Below are 19,859 nucleotides of genomic sequence, written 5' to 3' on the forward strand. Positions count from 1 at the left end.
GCGGCCTCCGCTGCCGCTGAAGCTCAATCAACTCAATACTAATTTATTAAACAACGTGCGCGATGTGCTCGAAAAACGAAACCGAAAAAAGATGGGTCGGGAGGGCGAAAGCTTTCTCCGGTCTGCCTGGAAAAGGACGAAAACGTCTCGGTGAATAATAAGGACTTTAATTTTCCTTTCATCGGTCTGGGTTTGTTTATGTGTGTTTTGGTAAATAAAAATAAAAAAGCGCTCCTTTGGGGATCGAACCTTTGACCACTTGGGCAGTAGTGCGATGTTTTACCGCTGCGCCAACTGAACAAGGAGGAAGTCATCGTCCTCTATTCATCTGAACTGCCGTTCCTCCCTTCTCTGGGCAACTTGTCCGCAACAAGGAGGAACAGTCGCTGTTGCTACCTTTCTCCTCCTTTTTTTCTTAGAGTGCAGTGGTATGCAGAAACATCGGTCGGCATTGTTGTACCGTCAATTCGGCTTTTATAAAATTCCGTCAGCATTTATCAACTTGATACATGCAGCCGTCCTTGGTTTGGTTTCTTTCGGATTGGTCTGGCATGGCTTTGCTTGGTTTGGTTTGCAGTAGTTTAGGGGTTTGGGGTCGTCCCCGCGTGGCTCTCTGTCGCGCTCTCGATCACGTAGGGCGCGCCACTTATCATCTAGCAAGCCGCGTCGTTCTTGGCACGCAGTTCTATAATAGGCAATCAGTGGCATTGAACAACGTTTCACCAATAGATCCTTTCATCGACACTACGATCCCAAGCAGCACGTTGTGAATGGGCCATCGCTGGCAAGTGTACTATGGCCAACCAGATTTTCAATGGCCCAAGCTTGGCCAAAGTGCTCGGCAATAGCAGTGTTTTCGTCCTCGTCTGGTGACTTGCCATTCACTTTATGCCAGTCGCTGGCCATTCACTTTAGGCCAGTGACTGGCCACTCACTTTAGGCCAGTGACTGGCCATTCACTTTAGGCCAGTGACTGGCTATTCACTTTAGGCCAGTGACTGGCCATTCACCTTTGTCCAGTGGCTGGCCATTCACTTTAGGCCAGAGAATGGCCATTCAGCTTTGGCCAGTCACTTTCGGCCAGCCACTGGCCATTCACGTTTGGCCAGCCACTAGCCATTTACTTCCGGCCAGTCACTGGCCAAAAGTGGCTGTAGTTATACACTTAATACATAATTTATCACAGACTGCCAGAAAATTTGGGTGTTCCTCAGAAGACTGTCAAGAGTTTCGGGAGGTCAAGTTTGAGAACTCAACCCCAGAAACTTTTACATAGTAATGACACGCGAAGCTGCTGCAAGTCTGCTCAATATTTATTGGACCTTTTTGAGTACTAAGTCTTACGACGCTGGTTGCGACCACCATTCCAGTCGTCGTGGGTTCAGGGATGGTATGTTGTCCCACCATTAAGATCCCCGGTAGTGCAGCAGTAAAAATAAAATAAAAAGAAGTAACTTTAGGTGAAGGGACAGTGCAACAATGGAGAGTTTTAGTAGATCGTTCCGATACCTCCGATAGCCCCGATAACGATACTATGCATGCGCAAGGGAGGCGGTGGCGGAGTATCAGGTATCGTTATCGGAGTCATGGGAGGGATCTACTAAAACTCTCTACTCTTCAGTTACAATATTTTTCAGTTTACACAAGCTTACTGGCACTAACGGGAAAGAGAAGCCTTGAGTACACAGTAAAAGTTTTTACACATTTAAGGGTGTAAATCAGTTTGTCCCTGGGCTAACACCCTTATGGCGTTCAGGCAAGCACCCTTCATAAAGGGTGCTTGCTAACACCCTTGGTAAAGGGTGCTTGGCATGAGATGGGCACCTGCTGGGGTGGCCCAGTGGATGCTGGGCCACCCCAGCCAATCTGTCGCCGGGAGAGTATCATGCGACGTTTTGGTTATGTGGAGTACAAGGTCACATGACGCTCTCCCGACGCTGGATTGGCTGGTAGCGTCCGCCGCGCTCGGACGAAGGGTGAAATGAAGTATAGACCCCAGTGAACATTTCATTGGAATGTGTCCAATACACATAACAGAACTTGTAAATTGTACAAAAATCATATATGGTATTGCATATTCTTACATTATTATTACATGATTTACAGCTTATCATGTTTACTGAACACATTTACACTTTTTTCGCTTAGAGGGATTGCCACATCACCACATACGAGGCATGTGATAAAGAAATAATGAGTCACACTAAACACAGCTTACTTCATGAAGTAATACAAAAGAGCTCCTTGCAGGCCACATCATAACCCCGTGGGCAATTGTGAAGTGCTACGGCACCCCCCTTTCTCGAACTCTAAGTGAGCAAGTAGTGGCCCCAAGCATCGCACTGCACGGCTGAACCATTGTGAACATCATGGTCTGCCACAAACGAAGCATGTAAAGCTTTCCTGTTTGGAGATCAAGTGACATGTTTTGTTTGTCTCAGGGGATTGCAGGCAACCCACGCTTCGCTTATCACTTGTCTCCTACGCGCATCTGGCTCAACTCACAAATCGCGCATTGTACCAAACGGTCCAAGAAGACGGAAAGGAAGGACTCCCCTCATTCTCGGACCCTCGTTCGTGCAACCGGAAACAGCCATTCTCCCCCTAAAAGATCAGCCCGTCGCTTAAAACTCGAACAAAAGTTGCTTTCCCCATCCCGTTGAGCCCTAAGCTGACAGTGTTGTGGAAGCTACGTGCTCCTTGGGCCAGCCCACGTGGGCCAGCCGCCACACGCTCGTCACGCCACGGGTACTTCGAACGGGTATACCCCGGACCACAAGGGTATACCGGGGACCACAAGGGTATACTGAAAGAATCACTAACAATGATGAAACCTAGAAATATATTAGTGCCTTCCCTGTGTTTTGCCATTGAGTGGAAGAAACTTCTTGGCCTATATTTTTGTTAGAAACAGGTGTGATGCGTCCGTCTTTTTTTTTAATCTTGATGTTGTGCAATTTTTTATTTCCTAGGTTGAAAGCTCAAGGCATTCCCTGTTGTTTGTTCAACCACATTTACCAAAATGTTAGTAGGTTGCTTTTTTATGTTTACTGTCCTTGAGTATGTCAGGGGTTGTGAACAGTAAAACGTTGTAAGGCCCAGGAAGGAATTCCCTTTGTAAAGTGGTGGCAAGCAGAAGAGGAATTGTAAAAACTGACTTCATGTCTTCTCCTGCGTTTTCTTTTTTGGGTCGCCTATTCATTTTTTTCCCATTAATACTCAGCTGTGTTTGATACTTCTCTGCGTTTGTGTCATCCTTCAGAGAACCCGTCTTTAATAAATTATGTGTTTAGCCTGCTTAGCTAGCTTGCACCCTCCTTTTTGTTTTTGACCATTAATAAATGACTGTACGATTCAACTGCAAGCACAGTGTTAATGCATAGTAATAAATAGCAGCATACCTTTATTGACTAGTGGTGATGATTGGACTAGTTAGTAGCCAATTATTGAAAAGAAATCATGAAGAATATGGGAACAGAGGATCTGAACACAACACAGCGCTGTGTTGATCTCCTCCTTCTTGTCCGTGCCATTCACATTCCATGTTTTTAATAACACATTTATTAATAATTTTCTGCTTGGTATCATCTGTATAGGGGTTCACTGGAACGACCCATCTGCTATTGCATTCACTTTAGGGCAGCTCCCCCTTTCTCATGGTGCCATCGCTCAGGAAGTGCAAGGCGGGTGTCACTCTCACTCTTGTGGTTCAGTTCCCCAGGTTCCCATAGGTTTCAAGCTGCTAGCCAAACTGAGTCAGGCCTTCCAGCCCTGCAGGAAATGTCAATTCCACTCTTTTAGACGTAGACAGCCACATTTTGCGTGTACGTGAAAGAAGCTCTAACAGAGAGGAAACAAAATGATTGGCCTTTTTTTAATGCATCCTTTTCTTTCGCTGAGAACATACTTAAACGTTACACGCTATTGTACATTCAGTGGTGCGGCTTAATTTAGGAAGAGCACTTTTTTTCTTATAACTTTTATATAAAGAAAAAACTCAATATAATGGGTCGGACATAAATGGTTGCTATGAACTGCCCTATACATTTACACATTACCTGATATCATCAAAAGAGTAGAGTAGCGTAGGGCTGCACTGCACCAATTACGTCTTTGTAACCAATTAATAGTTGGCATTTATTTGTTTATTACTATTATCTATTATTCTTTGACAGAAAGAATAACCGGGCGAGTTGGTACGGTGGTAGTCTTTGAACTCCATCAAATATTCAGGTTTGACATTAGTTAAAGGGGCCCTCCGGATCGTTATGCGATGATCTATTTATGGCGGTAACTCAATCTACAGGCCCTAAGGATCCTAAAAATCATAAAATTACGGTCATGCGCGGCGGATTTCTCTACTAAAATTGCTATCAAAGTCCACGGCACGCCCCCCTTTCTGAGATGAGCCCGGAAAACGGGAGGGGCATCTCTTTACGCGTCAGCCAATAGCAAGCGAAAGATTCCGGCGTCACTGCACGTCACCAACGCGGCCGACCGCCGGCCCGCGGAGGAATCTCTTGAACACGCGCGGACCGTCGTCAAGGGGCCCGGACTTTGTGCTCGGCAGTCGTCGTTCGTCGCACCGCACCGTCGCGCTGCTACTGCAATACGCAGTCGCATTCCACAGATGACAAGGAAAAGTTTGACTCGTTGACGTGGAAGGATCGCAAAGCTGGCTTCGGAGTCGGGATCCACGGAAAGGAGGAACATGTGTCCCGCAAACGCACGCCTGCAGACGCCCCGGGAAGCAGACGAGCCGACGCGCCGACGCATCGCCCACTAGCAACAAGCTTGCGGGGAGAAAACATAGTTCGCTGGTATTGGAGCGATAATTGCGGACTATGTTTCCCGCACCACAATCAGTTTACGTTTTTCTCAAACTCTAATTTAGAACAAGCTTAAAAAGTGTTGCAATAATAACGTTCGCATTCACCGCGAGATGCAGCATTTCCATTGGTCAAGTTTTAGCGATGGGCAGGGAATGGGGGATCGTCTTCAAAGAGAAAATAGTCCCGATATATTTCTTCTGCCACCTGCTTAATAAACGGTTTTGTAATCTAAAACTTTGTATACATATTAACTTGCACCTACTATGCAATATAACAATATAAACAGACGATCACAGAAAGCTCCGGAGAGCCCCTTTAATTTTTTCCGCCTTTTTTCATGTTTTTGTTTTTTCTAGCTGCTCTGATTTTTGTAAGGGCTTTCGCCACTACTAAAAAACGTGACATCTAAACTCCTTTTATTTTTTGCATCACACTATCGTAAACTTAAAAAGTGTGCCGGTTCGGTAAACGCGAAGAGACCTAATTTCCGAGGGTGAAACCTCTAAAAACAACAGACAAGTAAAAGAAATAAACAACGCAGGGCGTTGTTTGTCCGTTGTTTTTAGCGCTTTTACCCTCGGAATAATGACGAAGCGACCGCGCGTCTCTACGCACAGGCATTAGCTTATGCAAAAAACATGCTGCATGCTCGCTCTTCTAACGTTTTTCTCGCTCCCGCTTTATGAAACAAATCGGTGGCGAGCGGCTGTTAGGACAAGATGTCAGAACTAGCATGACCTGTGATTAACACTTTGGGACGGCGACTGAATGCTTGAACTGCCGTCCGACGGCACTTGAACGCTCCGCACAAGCGTCGTCGGACGAGCGCCGCACAACGGCGCAAAGAACATGCTCAAGGTTCCGCCGCGCGGGAATCTTTCTCACACTGCGGAGCGAGCCACAGGTTTTGAAGAAGATACGCCCTTTTCAAATAACGAAATAACACAGGGCAGAAGCATAGTTAGAACCAAGCATAGCTTAGCAAGCACACGTTACACGACAAAGTTTGAAACGGCAGCCCACTTCGCAGAAACAAAAGAAAGTTGCTAACCGGCGTTTGCACGAGTCGTGCATGGGCGGTTCTGAACTTACGGGCGTTGCCAAGACCCAGCTCTCAGTCTCCCAGCTCTCAGTCATCGATTGTTATTCTAGAACACGGTATTCGTAAGGAAGATATTTAAAATATCCACTAAAACGGCTAAAACGTAAAAAAAAGGAGATTTCCGAAGCTTCTGGAATTTCAACGACCATTCAAACGAGCCCAACGGAAGCTGATTGCGATAGCGATGGTCTTGCGCAGTCTTCAAGAGTCTCTTTACCTTTTTATTTATTGCTATTTTTTTTAGAACTATACTAAGCAAAATTAATTATATTAGTAACAATAAGAATTTCACTAAAATAATAATGTAAAACATTACAAAAAGTGAGTAAATCTTAGGTTTTATTTAAACTTTAGGTTTTTTCTTTTTTGTGTAAACCGAAACCGAAACTAACTCAAGCAATGCTTCCTTCGTCGTAATTGTTTGCGTGTGCGCGTGTGCAGGCGCGTGCGTGTGTTTGTGCGCACGCGTGTGGATGCGTTCACGTGCATGCGCGTGTGCGTTTCCGTTTGTGCGTGCGTGTGCGTCTGCGCGCGGGCGTGGGTTTGCGCGTGTGCATGCGTGTGTACGTGCGTGCGCGCGTGTATGTGTGCGACTGCGAGCGCGCGTGTATGTGTGCGGCTGCGAGCGCGCAAGCGTCTGTTTGTTCGTTCTATTGCACTGCGCCCGCAAGAACAATTGGATGTCCCTGGACACTGTTAAAACACTAACTTATTGATTATTATTATTATTATTATTGTTGTTGTTGTTGTTGTTATTGAAACATAGCCCTGAGACTTTAGACACAGGGCCCTAAACTTTTCTATAGCTGGCTGTAGCTGTATCTATAAATTTTTAAGGCCGACCATGCGAAGCTACAGGGGGTGATAGCCTCCCATTGAATTTCCCATAGACGACCATAGGCCATTTTTTATGGGATGTCTCGGCCTGGTTTATTATGGGATTTGCCTCTTTATGTGTGTGAGTTTTTGTGCATGTCACCATATTCTCAAATGAATATTTTACTCGGGTTGACATGGTCATGAGACAATTTCTATAGTCAGTTACAGGTTAAGAAGGTAGCGGCAAATGCCCCTCAAAGAGAATCAGATATCCCTCCGCCACCTCCGCATCCAATAGCGTCCCACCGTTTCCGTGACGTCGCGGCCAACACGCGAGGAGGGTCTTGCCTTTCTGTACATATTTGCTTTATCTTTCGACTTTTTCTTAGCATTGTGGAAGCCACGAGAGGGAGATTAGAGTTCTCCCCCACTGACGGAAACAAATACGACTTTCGGGGATTAGCTTCCCCCCCCCCCCCCCCCCCCCCCCCCCCCCCGATGAATACAAAGGCTGCTTTCGGGGGCTCGGTTCCCTCTCCGATGAATACAAAGGTCGCTTTCTTAAAAAGTGGGATCGGAGACAAGTTGGAACCCATTGAAGCGGAACAAGGAGGCGTTTCCAGTCAACTCTTATTTCGACTGCGGAGAGATTTGAAACGGGCGCATCACGCTTGTGGGAGGAGCTTCTCCTACCTTCTTGACTTGTAACCGACTATAGCAGCATGTCATGAATATATGTCTTGTCAAACATTTTCACAATATTTTGATTTCATGTTGCCAGATATAAACTCGAGAGTAACTGATTTTCTTACTGTACACTTCCATCAATCAATATTTGTAAAAAATGCTAGTATAGAACATTTCACCCTACTTTCCGATTTCTGAGCATGGAGTGATTTGTAAGAAAACTTAAATATGAACTCATATATAAAATTTTGTTTTCACACATAAAAATTGTATGCAAAAGAGGCACTTAATTATCAGCTATTTGCATGAATTACAACTAACATTATAAGAAACTAGACTGCTAACAACTGTTGCTTTTCAAGCAGAAATCTTACCTGTACATTATGTACAGAGCCATATATAAGCTTTCCAAAACCATTTAACGTTATTTATTTAGCACCCTCTTCTACACCCTTCTCACATTCTTCACTAAATGTAGGGTGTAACACGAAACAGCACCTTTTTGGTAAAATTATGAGGTTGTATTCCTAGTTTTAGGTTGTCAAAAAGGTGTAGCCGAGGGTGTAAGTTGCTACAACACCCATTTTACACCCTTAAAGGTGTAAAAACTTTTACTGTGTAGTACGGCCGAGCATCACTGGCGTCAATCACCACGATAGCGTCAATAGCGTCACGGCGTTGCCCACCACCCGCCAACAATCACGTTGTTAACAACAAAACCAGCGTTCTGTACATCTAGGTCGAGATGTTCATTTTCTTTTTCTTTTACGTGTGGCTCGATTTATAACATTTCCGTTGCGGTTTTAACCGAAGCTTTTAGCTTTCCTTGGCTCAGGAAATCAGTATCCTAGCACCTATATGAAACATTACTGAGACTAGCTTAAGTTTAATCAATATATGAGAGACGTCTTGTTTAGGCTCTTCCAAAACACAAAGTCTGAAATATCCAATCTTATCCGATTCGAGCACAAGCTGATCGGGGTGCATGGCTAGCGTGGCGGTTTACTAAGCTGAGTGCATTGATACACCTATAGGTTTTTAAGGTAGAGAAAAGGGCTTATGGTCGGTATACAGGTACACTGGCTGGGTAACGGTGGGTGCGTCTTCCAGGAAAGGGGAGCATCTGCGCCCGATGCACCCGACTACAACTTTTTTTTCTTCGAGTGCAGTTGGGAAGTAAATATGTGGAGCGGTAACCGAAAAATCGCGGATGTGGCATTCGCACTAAGAGTGCCCCGCGGCGACAGAGCGGTATAGTTAACGCGAAGATGACGTCGGCGCTGCTTTCGTATTTTATTTTCATAGAACAACGACGGGCACAATATTTTCCCACTTCTAGTATAATGTTCCAAATGAACATATCACACGACAGTGCTAGTTAAGACAATAGCCTTTCAAGTCTAACGAAAAAAAAAACTGAATAAAACGGTGATCGTTTGCTTGCGCTAACAGTGTTCGCGCGATGCACGCACTAATATTCTGCCAACCACTCGCTCGTGATGCTTCTCTCGCTGCCCGTCGTTATAACAAAGTTTCGTCAACGCGATGAACGTTTAGATTATGGGTGTCCCTGCTGCGAAACTGGAAATCAGCACTTTTGGCAGAACACTTGTCGGCCATGTTTATGTCCACGGCGGCCAAGCTGAGAATCAGCACTTCTGGCCAAACACTCGCCGGCCGTGTTTATGTTTCCGGCGGCCAAGGTGGAAATCAGCACAGGTGGCCAAACACTTGCCGGCCGTGTTTATGTCTCCGGCGGCCAAGCTGAAAATCAGCACTGCTGGCCAAACACTCGCCGGCCGTGTTTATGTTTCCGGCGGCCAAGGTGGAAATCAGCACAGGTGGCCAAACACTTGCCGGCCGTGTTTATGTCTCCGGCGGCCAAGCTGAAAATCAGCACTGCTGGCCAAACACTCGCCGGCCGTGTTTATGTTTCCGGCGGCCAAGCTGAAAACCAGCACTACTGGCCAAACACTTGCCGGCCGTGTTTATGTCTCCGGCGGCCAAGCTGAAAATCAGCACTTGTGGCCAAACACTTGCCGGGCGTGTCTATGTCCCCGGCGGCCAAGCTGAAAATCACCACTGCTGGCCGAACACTTGCCGGCCGTGTTTATGTCTCCGGCGTCCAAGCTGAAAATGAGCCCTTCTGGCCAGGCGCTTGCCGGCAGTGTTTATGTCTCCGGCGGACAAGCTAAAAACAGCTAGTTTGTGGCCGGACCCTTGCCGGCCTTGTTTATGTCTCCGGTGGCCAAGCTGTCCAGACACTGGCCAACCGTCGGCCGATCGAAATTCACTTTCTGGCGCTGCTTGGGATGCTTCATCGTCATATCGTTTCTTTGACATTTGTTTCATCGATCTGTCATTGGCAGATCGTTTCTTCGAGATTCGTTTATCGACGCAGCTTGCTACATTTCGTCGACACCTATTTTTTACTTGGACGGCTGGAAGACATTTATCATTCTCTCTCTATCGTGGACGCGGCGTTGGCTTCTTGACGCCTCGTGTTCCTCGCGTGTTCGCAGCGCACTACGGTGTCCACTAAGGACAGGGCGTAGGTGGTGCAAGCGCAAATGCTCCTCACTCATTGCGCCTACACAGTGCGCTGTGCGCTTACGTTGCTGGAGTGGTGCGTGCAGAGTGGCGGCCTTTTGGATACGTTTGGCTTAGGGTGCCTTCATGTGTGCTTTGCATAGGGTGATGCCAACTGCCTGTTTCCCTTTCCCACACCCTCGTCAACCGCCATTTTGTTCCTCTCATTGTTTCCCCGTGCGCAGGAAAGTGGCCTTTGTGTCCATCGGTAATCCCATCCGAGGGGGAAAATGCTAATCCTCCCTCCGTGGGTTCCACAATGCTGCTCCGAACTTTTGAGTAAGGTGCTTGTTTCCGGGAGGGTTATAAGCCCCACGGATTATCGCCGAGGAACAAAATGGCCGCTGGTTTGTCGGCGAGTGGTATTACAAAGGATGGCATCACCCTAACAAAGCGCACATGAAGGCTCCCTAGTTTGGCCATTTGGGTGCGTGCTCACCCTACCTAGCGGATACTTGTTTGCGTCAGGAGCGTGCCCTATGAAGTTGAGGCTCGGCGCTCGGCAGCCAGACGGCAGAGGTCGGCATTTTAGATCGCCCTCACTCACCCTCACCCTCACAGCCACACTCACCTAAGCCCCTCACTCACCCTCACCCTCACAGCTACACTCCCCTTCAGCCCCTCACTCACCCTCACCCTCACAGTCACACTCACCTTCAGCCCCTCACTCACCCTCACTGAACCTCACGGCCCCCACGCACTCACCGCCCTCACGGCCCTCACCGCCCTCATGGCCCTCACGGCCCTCACGCCCCTCACTCACTCATGGCCCTCACGCCACTCACCGCCCTCACGCCACTCACCGCCCTCACGCCACTCACCACCCTCACGGCCCTCACGGCCCTCACGGCCCTCACCGCCCTCACGCCACTCACCGCCCTCACGCCACTCACCGCCCTCACGCCACTCACCGCCCTCACGGCTTTCACGGCCCTCACCGCCCTCACGGCCCTCACGCACTCATAGCCCTCACGCCACTCACCGCCCTCACCGCCCTCACGGCCCTCACCGCCCTCACGGCCCTCACCGCCCTCACGCCACTCACCGCCTTCACGCCACTCACCGCCCTCACGCCACTCACCGCCCTCACGCCCACTCACCGCCCTCACGCCACTCACCGCCCTCACGCCCACTCGCCGCCCTCACGCCACTCACCGCCCTCTCGCCACTCACCGCCCTCAAGCGCCTCACCGCCCTTGCGGCCCTCACACCCCTCACGCCCCTCACGCACTGATGGCCCTCACGCCACTTAGGCCAGCTTCAGATAGGGCAAAGTCGCCCAGAAACCTTACGTCACAACACCAGCAACACGGGCCGCCCGCGATCACACGCAGCAACCATTTGCTGCAGTTTGCCATCGTCATAATAAAATTTTATTTTTCTTGCACTATTTAGACACAATGACGCGTAATAAATATGTTTTTCTGCATTTAAATATCGTTAGGAATATTAATGCACTTTTCTGAAACAGTTTATTTCCAAAAAAAAAGATCGATTTCAAACCAGAACCAAGTCTTCCGGTATCATCATCACCGGCACGACGTATCACGTGAAACTTTTTGAGTCCCTGATTGGATGCAGCCGCTTCAAACGCATTCGAATTGCTCCGAGTTGCTTGCTTATTCCGAGCCGCACCCGATCTCAGCAATTCGTGTCGATCTAGGGAAAACTAGAGAACAACCCGCCATTAACACCAAAATTGCTGAGAAAGATGCTCGATCTGAAAGGGCCTCACGCACTCATGGCCCTCGCACACCTCATGCGCTGACCGCCCTCACGGCCCTCACGCCTCTCATGCCACTCACTGCCCTCACCGCACTCATCGCCCTCACACTACTCACGCATTCATGGCCCTCATGCCACTCACCGCCTTCACGCCCCTCACGCACGCATGGCCCTCATACCCCTTACCGCCCTCACCGCCCTCACGGCCTTCACGGCCCTCACCACCCTCACGGCCTTCACCGCCCTCACGGCCCTCACGGCCCTCACGGCCTTCACCGCCCTCACCGCCCTCACGGCCCTCACCGCCCTCACGGCCCTCACCGCCCTCACGGCCCTCACCGCCCTCACAGCCCTCACGGCCCTCACCACCCTCACAGTCCTGACGGCCCTCACGGCCCTAACAGCCCTGACCGCCCTCACCGCCCTCACCGCCCTCACGGCCCTCACGGCCCTCACCCCCCTCACGGCCCTCACCGCCCTCACAGCCCTCACGGCCCTCACCGCCCTCATAGTCCTCGCTGTCCTCACTCACCCTCACACTCATGAATTTTCCTGGTTCAGAAACTCACTCACCCTCACCTCACCTGTGAAGATGAGGGTGAGTGAGGGTGAGTGAGGGCCCTCATGAGTGAGGTTTGCCGAGTTATGCCAGACGGTAAGACGTAATTGTTGCTTTCTGTCATTCTCTTGGCTGAGTGAACTCTCGAAGCTCGCGAGATGCTGAATCGTTCCAAACTTTCTCTAAAAGGGGTGTTTCTCGACGCAGTGGGGGCCTAGTATACCGCTCAGGTTTTTATAGAATCATATGACGCTTATGTTGTGCTTAATAATGCACGATAAATACCAAAACTGACGTTTTGCATTTTGTTCTGGCAACTGTTCTGAAAAAGGTAGTGACGTATAGATAAACCGGTTTCGGTAGCCTTTAAAAGTCAATAAACGCGGTATTTACTTTCTTGTAGCTTGTAGAGTCGGAGCTGGCGGAGATTCATCGTTCAATACTGTATACTGTTGATGTTCACTACAGTACACACGGATGATCACTGTTGAATACCATATAAAGAATATACTTCCACCAAAAACTGGAAGTGTTATCTTCTTTATGTAGTATTCAACAGTGTTCATTCGTGCGTACTGCAGTGAACATTTGATGCGTATGGGACCTATTTGTCCATGGGGACGAGGGGCACGGTTTCAATTTCGGTGGCCCCGTTGACGAAGTAGTGCATCTCAGCTCAGCATAAAAATGAAGTCACCCCTCACTGGCAATGCAGCCATTCATCTTCGTGAGAGCCCCCGTTCAAACGCGTACCTCCAGCGGTTGTAGAGACCTGCCTATGTTAAGTGGGGAGTTTGAGTACGGCCGGCTCCGTCCCATAATTTCCTGACGCCCTGAATATTAGTCCAGAGCACGATACTCCCGTCCTAACGATGATTTAAGATGCCCATGGAGCAAAATATGAAACCGGATAACTGGCCCAGTACAGCTATTTTCTATGTGCCCTCGTAGTCCCATTTGCATGTGCACAAAATCTGGCACGTCGGGAGCCAAAAGAAAACATGAACCAGTTTTTCTATGTTTATTTCTTTTTGCCGTATTTGTAGGTTACACCTACTGCATTACACGTGCAAGAAAAAACACAATAAAAAATGTAAGCACTGTAATTGCTGGACGTGGCGAGATGGCGTAAAATAAAGTTGCCAGATCGCAACCGAAACTATGTCCAGGGGGTACTTAAGTTGCTTTTCGCGACACTACACCACTAGGATCGCTTGGACTTGCACAATTTGTGGGAATTTTAAGAGCGCCGGCTTATATTTACGACGTGCAACAAGTTTCAATTGAAATGTGCTAGCTAAGGCAAAGATTTTATAGAATAATCAGTCGATATACATTAATGTTCGCTAATTATAGCTTAACACTGACTATCATGACGTCCACCGCTGTGAAAATGATGTAATGCCACAGGAATAATTTATTCACTTTATGTGTCTTATATAAAGAATATGAAAAACTTAATTGATATTTAGGCCCCGTGACGTCGCGCTGCGCGACATCAAATTGCATGCTAAATTTAACGGGGAAACTCAGTTTGTGTAAAGGTCAAGTGAAATTAATTTCCCGGTAAATTTAGCGGGGAATAAACGGACGGACGGATGGACGCACAGACGGACAACATTTGTGTGTGTGTGGGGGGGGGAAGGGGGGGGGGAAGCATTACAAATTATTTAATGCTTTGAAAAAGAAGAGAAAAAAGTTTTTAGGGGTTCCTGAGGCACCCTGTGTTGCATTACCAGCCTCGAAGCGGAATCGACATATTATGACTGTACTTGAACTATTTTTCAATATGGTGTGTGTATTCGGTGATCAACGAGCTCGCAAGCTAGCGTTTCGGCTAGTTTTCACAGCGAAGCTATTATGTGTTAGGATCGGGAAAAAAAAATGTGTCCACGGATGATAACAAAAAACTCCTGTTTAAATGTTGCTAAAGTTGAAGCTTGGGCGAGTTTGTACGACATACCTAAAAGGTTCAAACAGCGCAAAAAAACGACGGACTGGATGAAGGAGGACACAGACACCGCGCTCACTCGCAACTAATTATTATTGGACGCAACGGTGCGATATACACACGCACAGTTGAGAACAAAAAGGAAGAAAATCAGCCTTAAAAACACAAAACAAAAGCACAAAAAACGAAGTATCGCCTCTAAAAATACATACAAAGGGTACGCGCTAAAACTAAGCTAATCAAGAGGCCAGAAAATTAAGCTCCTTTCTTGATAAGGCAGCCGAAGGACTGCTGACACATGACCCCTAATCTTTCTATTTCTAAAGCCTCCAGAATTTCGCGTGTCAGCTGGTCTCGGTGCCGTTTAACGACCTCGCAGTGTTGGAACTGAGGCTGCGATCTTCGGTCATGACAATGTACGCCAAGGTGACCAGAAATCGTCGAAGAGACGTTGTAAGCATGTTCTTTTGGGATGTCATTGAAACAGCGACGTGTCTGGCCAACATAACGCCTGCCGCAAGACAGAGGGAGGGAATACACGACTCCCTCAGCGCAGGTGACGTAACAATTGTGATGCTTCGTAGTGCAGGCCCTCGCCTCCCTATCAGAGGGATTAACGGCTCTCCACAATCCTGAAAGATTGTCAGGAGTGGTGAACAACTCGTCCACATCACATCTGCCTGCAATACGTTTGAGGTTATGGGCCACGCCGTGCATATACGGAATGACGGCGAATTTTCTTCTTTCCCGTCATTTTCTACTGTTAGAAAAGATATCGCTCGTCACAGGCCAAGTTCTGGTTTCTTTGTGCAGTGACTCAGCAACAGCTGTCAACACGGGTGAGGGGAACTCAGCGACACTGAGGCGTTCAGTTTGCTTATCGAAGCTCGGTTGAACTTTGTGAAAGCGAGACCTTCGCAACGCGTGTGTGTAGCAGGTCTTCGCGATTGCACGTTTTACAATTTTTGAATGCGCGGACTCAAAGGGCAGAAGAGGCTTGCCGGCCCGAGGTACCTAAGTCCAGCATACATGGTCCGGGCACATTGTTAAAGTTAAATCCAAATATCTTATACATCCGGCTTCAGGTGCTTCATGAGTCAAAACAAGTGGCAAAAGACAGAAAAGATGCCTGAAATATGAGTCATCGATGAATGAAAGGACAATGCGTCAGTTTCCAACAGGACTAAAAAATCGTCTACATAGCGGAAACCCCTTGCAACCTTGGTACCCTCAAGGTGTTCTAGAATGATGCGATCGATGCTTGCTAAGAACAAGTCGCTAAGAACAGAGGCGATGCAAGATCCAATGCACACTCCTTGACGTTGCAAATAGACACTACCCTCCCAAGTCGCAAAGGTACTTGTCTCAGGTACTTGTCAAGGAGCTCTTGACAAGTAACTGTGTCAACTGTGCGTGAATATATTGCACCGTTGCGTCCAATAAAATTTAGTTGCGAGTCGGCGCTATGTCTTTGTCCTCCTTCATCCAGTCTGCCGTTTTTTGCGCTGTTTTAACCTTTTAAGTAACCCTGTTTTAAGGGCGCTCCACCGTTCCTATTGGTCGTGGCAAGTATAAACAAAGAGGAGGCAACCCGCGGGAGTCAGCCTTCCTTGGCATTATTAGATAGTAAGATCCTGATTAGACTAGTGCCTATCTCAAATACTCTACTCAAAATACTGTATTTCAAAATATTTTTGAAGTATCTTGGTATCTTGCAAATACTTTTGATCGAGAGTATTTGATACTCTATTTTAATTACATTTCTGAGCTTCTTGTACTCAATATCTCAAATACATTTTAGACATTCCGGCATTTTCTCGGTTTTTCGGTATAAAGTGGCGTGGGCGTCACACGCGCAAACTTGAACATTCTTTCGAGCAACCAAATCCTGTTACTAGATCCGAAAAGCTAGAATGACTTAGATTGAGCTCATGAAAACATCGCCTTCTTGCCTATTGTGACTCATATTTCATACCAAGGTTCCTACAATCAAGGTTTTCCCTTCGCCTTCCTGAAGATGCCTTTTGTTTTCCAGTTTCCCCAAACAAATCCTCAAACAGAAGGGGTGGTTTTGCAGGAGTAAAGATTGCCACACTGAGGCGCAATGCAGACCGGTAAACGACCTACGACAACAATGAAGATTTCATTGTCAAAACAATAGCAAATAGAAGAAAATGGGAAGTAGACGCACACCAAAACAGGACACTACTGTTTTGTTTGTTGAAATTCTGACCCGCTACAGCAAAACGCCGAGGTTCATTTTTTTTTCTTTTCTTTTTGATGTCAATCCGTCACTTATTGCTCTCGCGAAGCAGGGAACAGGACAGGAAACAAACTATGAGCTGGATGGCCTCTCAAAATGCTAACAAAGCGTCCCCCAATGTTGAGTGCCTTTCTGAACGCAACCCACTTGAAAAAGGTGCGACCAATGCCGTGGCTATTATGTGGATTCTATTTGTTATTCATTCACTGATTTCCGTATCCCAAGTTCCTTTAAAGTGAACTCCCCGTATAGGGAATATGGGTTGTAGTTAAACGATGCGTCTAATGTGCACCGCAGGACGTGATATTCAGCGATGTCGCAATAGCTAAAGCGACCTCTTTCTTTTTGCCCGAGAAATTTTTTGAAACATGTATCAGTGATATTGCCACGCGCGTTGGCGAGCGAGCGCGTGGCCGAATGGTTACCGCGCGCTTGGCTCTCGCGCGGAGGCTCCGGGTTAGATTCCAAGAAGCAGACTCCTCTTTTGTTTATTCGTTCAACTTGGCATTCTCGTAAGTTCAAGAACCAAGTCGCGTGATCGAGTTACGAATGTTCTACGCAAAATTTACCAGAAAACCAATGCGGGTACAAACGGTGCTCTGCGTGGCGGTCCGGAGTCAGTCTCATCAGCGCTCGATCTGCAGTTTTGCCGACATCGACGCCGGCGACGCTAGCCTTTCTCTATTTTGTTTTGGGCACAAGCTCGCCCCATTAAACCTTTAGTTTCTTTAGTTATTCCTCGCCTCATCGTTTTTTATTCGTGACAATATCTCGCTTCTTTTAGTTGGACTGCATACAATAGCCCTACTATGTTTGATTTTTTTTTGCCATTATGCGGTGTTGCGCGCTAAAAAACCATTCTGGTAAACCAGATTTGCGCAACTGTATAATTGTCGTCACCCACGTCGACAAAAACTTCGCAATGCGGAACTATCTTCAAACGTGATTGAATTACATTTCTAAGTATTTGTACTCTACTCAAGATACTTTACAGTGAAAGTAACTTGAGTTGAGTAGAAATTTAGCTACTTTATGAAGCACGTATTTCGTAACTTAACTTACATACTTTCATCGAGTATTTTGTCCAAAACTGGTCTTGATCCCTTCTTCTCATCTACGGTTACCGACTTACCTCAGCTAAGAGTGCGCTGTGACGAGGTTGAAGGCAGAACGCACCAATCTAACCTTCTTTTCTTTCGCTTCCGGGATGGTGATGAAGAGTCTTGGGCTCCATCAGAAAAAACTCTTCCCCAGGTGTGCTTCGAAAAATTGGGTTTAGAACTTACAACGCCGTGTACTGAAAGAGCTCATCGTGTTTGTGTATGTATGTGTCATTATTCAATCTATATAGCAATTCGCTGCAACTTCGCTGTAAAACCTAAAATAGCTACCAACCAATGGCTGTGTTCCTTTGGCTCTTGATGTAGCCATTTCCTAGCGACGTTGTCAGTTGCCCTTTGGACTCGCTATGGTTAGGCCGCGTGTTGTTCGCTCTGGGGAGGAAGAGCCCGCCGACAAAAATCGTCGGCGCGCTCAACAGCGCGAATGTGTGCGAAAGCGTCGAGGCGCCGAACGCGCTGCGGCCCAACGTGGTGTGGCCGATGGTGTGGGTCCATCGGCTTCGACTGATCCTCCACTCACCGACGAAGAACGTGCCCCGTCTAGAGGGTCAACGGCAACAGAAGCGGGAGTGTGAACGTCGTTGCCGGCCGAAAATCACCGACGAAGATCCGGCCGCCGATGCCAAGTGAAAAATAGTACCTATTGTCATAAAGATAGCAGCTTCGCCAATCCTCCTCCTTCACGTAAACTGGATGGGCTCTACATTTTTTTAATTAACTCCTAATATTTCTGTAGCAAAAAAAAAATATTAAGGAGGCTCTCGCGGGTTTGCGATGAAGGTTGACAAGCGTGACCCTGTCGAACGGCAGAATCGTTGGGGGGCGCGCGGTCTGTCATTGGGGTCAGCAGGACGTACCGCCCACGCGCCCTTCGATCGGAGGCTGTGTATTCTCCGTACGGATAAGATGGTTCATTGCGGGTCCATGGCGTCTCCGAGCCCTTCGCGACGCCGCGTCAACTTCCCGCAATGAATCGTCGATCGCCTCGTGCGCGCCCAATGGCATCATTGGCCATCACAACTTCTGCTGACCGATCCGCGTGCGACGAGTGGCCTCTTCTCCCGATCTGTGCTGGCACGTCGGCTTCTTCGATGCCTTCCACCGAGGGTTCCCAGCATAATGAAAGAATGAGGGAATACTTCCTCCTAGACACTCGTTGAAGTAGTGGTCCTCGCGTTGTTGGCACACATCCAAGGAGGGGATAGGCCAAGGATCAGAGTGATATTAGAAGTTAAATCGAACTTCCAGGTGGGCTAGATGCGTAAGCATAACGAACAAGAAATAGCGCGAAGGAGATACAGGGACAAAACACAGCGAGCGTCTACTCACAATTGTCGTTTTTATGTGTAAGGGAAGGAGAATGTGAAGATATTAATCAAAAAAGAAAAAGAACACAAGAAAAATGTACTAAATAAGAACTCATTAATGAAATTTCAGTAGAAAATTACATTAAACAATAAATATATAAATACGGTGTTTCACGAAAGGTGGGCAAATTCGATATTGCGAAAACTACGCGTCGCAACAAAAAAGGCTTGTGTCGTTTTGGTCTTGGGCCAAGGGCCTATTTAGGAAAATTATTAAAGTCCTGGACAATTAGGTTGTTAAATATATTTGCGTAATTAACTCTTTATTATTGCGTTTAAGGGCATGGTTTCAATGAGAGAATTGCGCAGCATCATCGAAAAACATTTAATCAACGAATTGCAGAACGATAGAAGGCACGCGAAGCATTTTACGGTTTTCTGAAAGACCGCACAAATTCGACGGTTTTTTAAGTTTCGGTTTGCTATCAGAGCGCATCTTGGCCCCGGCGGCACCGCGCCCCGGGGAGAGATGGTGCAACCAGCCTCAGCTGCGTCGCGCGATGACAGCGCAAAAGAGGTTGGTTGCACTATTTCTCCACGGGGCGCGGTGCCGCCGGGCCCAAGATGCGCTCTGATAGCAAACCGAAACTTAAAAAACCGTCGAATTGATACGGTTTTTCAGGAGTTGTCTGACCGGGAGGTAGTCTGACTGGCAGATCGTCTAACCGGCATAGAAGGTGCTGATACATTCGTTGCAATTAGGTTGCTTCAATTTCTTTGATTTCGGTTTCACTGTGCATGCGGCTGTGTGATTTCGGTTTCCATGCATGTGCATGTGAGTGCCCTATTGGAAAACCCCAATATAAACAGCGTATTATGGATATTGGTAAACAATATATTTTTA

Source organism: Ixodes scapularis, unplaced genomic scaffold (assembly GCF_016920785.2).
Source record: "Ixodes scapularis isolate PalLabHiFi unplaced genomic scaffold, ASM1692078v2 PGA_scaffold3__209_contigs__length_174095766, whole genome shotgun sequence".
Lineage (NCBI taxonomy): Eukaryota > Metazoa > Arthropoda > Arachnida > Ixodida > Ixodidae > Ixodes > Ixodes scapularis.